We start from the raw sequence: 2,674 nt of genomic DNA, 5'->3' as shown, positions 1-2,674 counted from the left end.
CCGGCCCCCCGCCGCGTCTCCCAGGGGCCCTGGCCCTCACCCAAGCGAGGCGGAGGGAGGTGCAAGCCGGCCACTGCGCTCCCGCTACCTCCAGCCCGCCCTGCGATCAGCGATCGGAACAGGGAGGCCCCCAACGGCCTGGCCACGCCCAAACGCGAGGCGCACGCGGAGGGACCCGGCTGGGAGGCAGGAGGCGCCTGGGGGTGTGCGGCGGGCAGAGGGGCTCCACCTGCCAGGTGGGTGGGCCTGGTGTCCACCACCGTCCTCACCCCCTGGATTAAAAATGCACGCTGAAAACACAGAACTCGCATAGGCCTGGTGATGGGGGGGTGTCCGCATGGTTTGGGGGTGAGCCCTGTCTGTCCCTCAGGGACATGCGTCCCGCCAGCCCTCTCAGCAGTCTGGGCCCTGTTTGCTCCCTCGGAGGGCGCCAACGTTTGGAAAAGGACAGGGCCACCCGGGAGCGCCGTGCCTCCCCACAGGCTCTTGCACAGACCCGGGCGTCTGTCCTGCACAGGCCGGACGAAAATACCGCCCTCCCCGCCAAGCCAGGTTTTGAAATGACGCACACATGGCGCGGTCGGGTCCTGCAGGTCAGGTCGGGTGGGAAATGTCCGCGTAAAACCACGCGTCGACCTCCGGCCGCGAGAGGAAGCGGTTTGGAGAGCAAGGGGTGGGTGGGCACCAGCGTTTTCCTCCTCGTCCCTCGGCGTGTGCCTTGGGGCTCGTTCTCGGCTCACAGGGGGTAAACACAGACGGGGAAAACCTTGGCTGTGTGAGCACACAGCCACGCGACTTGCGGTTCCTCTTTACGGAGTGGGACCCAAACCACCCGCGCACCGCTGGCTGGCTTTGGCCTGGAATTCCCACTCCCACCTCTGGGACTGGCTGCTCTTGCTTCTTCAAGGAAAGGTTGGCAAACCAGGGCTTTTAGAAACTGGTGCAAAAATACCTACCCTCCCCCCCAGGTCTCCCCAGACACCTGGGATGAGCCTTGCCCATGTGAACCCCCCATTTAAATGCGGTGGCCCCAGCCACCCACCCCCTTTGGACTGAACCTCCAGAGAGATGCATTTTACTCAGAGAGGTTTTTGTTTGATTGCTTTAAGGCACCTGCGCTCACGGGAGAGAGACAGAGAATCTCAGAAAGCACCCTGCAGAGGGGATGGCCATGCCGAAATCCATCCTCCTCCTCTCCCCTTGGGGCTTTGGGCACACACTCACAAGCAACCCGTGTGTTTTATAAGCCCTGGGGCCCGGGACTCTGGCCACACAGCCGCTCAGGTGGGAGCAGCTGCCTTAACCTCCACACCAGCTGGCTGACCCCCAGGGTGGGTTTTAACAAGTGCACGTCCCTCCGCCGGAGCTTTGAGCAGTTCCCAGCAAGCTACTGCTTCCTTTCCGGGGTTTCCCAGCGGCGTCCTCCAGCACCCCGAGAGGAGGTGTTGTCCCCCGCCAACACTGTTACCACTTCACAACGCACAGGGTACATTCCGAAACAGCTCACCTGGGAGGTCAACGGTGCCGACAGCTTCTGGAGATGCCGGGGTCAGGGAGCACCCCCGGGGCTGTGCCTGGGTGCCCTGGACTCAGGGAGGAGCCATCACCTCGCAGGCAAAGCCCCTGAGAGCCCCGAGTGCTCCCGAATCAGCCTGTGTCAGCACGCGCTCCCCGCGTGGCGGTCCACCTCCTAGCGAGCGGCGGTCACGGCTGGGTCTCCGGCTTAGGTGGAGAGGAAGCCTGTGTTGAAATTTCCTGTGTAACCGTCTGTAGGCCCTCCTGAAGAGCCATGCCCATCGGAGACACAGCGCCTGGCCAACCGCCACAGCAGCCCTGCCTCACGTCTCACGAGCCAGCGCCCTGTGCTGGGGCACTTGCAGCTGTGGGGACTGCCAACCTCAGAGCCGGTTTCAGAAGCTGGGGACCCACGTCCTGCAGCGCCGGCGGAAGGCGAAGCCTCAGGTCGAAGGAGAGAGGAAGAACCATTTTCTTCCCTCCGCGCCAGCAGAGAACCCGAGTTGCCTTTCCAGACAGAACAGATTCCTGTTTTTTTTTTTCTTCTTCTTCTTAAAATAAAAAAAGCTTAAAAAATGCTTACAGAACATATTTCCTTTTAAAGTATAAAGCTGTTTGCATTGCAACATGGTTTTGGGCCGAAGCCAGAGTGTGACACGTGGACGGTCCCTCGGGGGCTGAGCGTGCAAGCTCGCGTGGTGTCCTGGGCTCGCTGACTCGACGTCCCGCCAAGTCCCCTTGGACCTGCACCGCACAGGAGATGGCGCAGGCACCCCGCACGGCCGACCGCTGACGCTACCAGGGGCGGCCTGAGAACCGGGCTGCCAAGCTCTGGCGTTCCGCTGCGCACAGAACACAAGTCCAACCTCGTCGTTGCCGGGGGCGTGTGGGAGAAGTTTGCACCTGCACCAACGGTCCCTCGGCGAGCTCAGGGTCCCCGTGTCTCCGGATATTCCAGTTAGGCTGCAGGGTTCTGGTCCTCACAACCTGCTTTTACCGGTGATTCTGTTTGAAGACACCCTACTGCGTAGAGGAGAGGGACTTTCAAGAAGTCCGAGGTGGGTATGCGCAGACATGAAGCATGGATTTCAAACAATGATGGCAGCAAAATCCCCCCCCCCCCGGCTGCTCCTGCCGCCGCCTGCGGACTTCCCGGGCC

General features: G+C 62.0%; 1 protein-coding gene across 1 annotated transcript in view; it reads right to left on the bottom strand.

Moving 5' to 3' along the window:
• Positions 1-2,551, bottom strand: part of P2RY8 (P2Y receptor family member 8) — a 41,303-nt gene extending 38,752 nt beyond the window's left edge. Inside the window, 1 exon segment of the mRNA XM_027766707.1 lies at positions 1,508-2,551. The gene's annotated coding sequence lies outside the window, so the exon portion shown is untranslated.
• Positions 2,552-2,674: the final 123 nt, after the last annotated feature.

Source organism: Tupaia chinensis, unplaced genomic scaffold, assembly GCF_000334495.1.
Source record: "Tupaia chinensis unplaced genomic scaffold, TupChi_1.0 Scaffold143644_1, whole genome shotgun sequence".
In the NCBI taxonomy this organism is placed as follows: Eukaryota; Metazoa; Chordata; class Mammalia; order Scandentia; family Tupaiidae; genus Tupaia; species Tupaia belangeri.
Note: the sequence above shows the minus strand (reverse complement) of the source record. Positions and strands in the feature narration are given on the sequence as shown.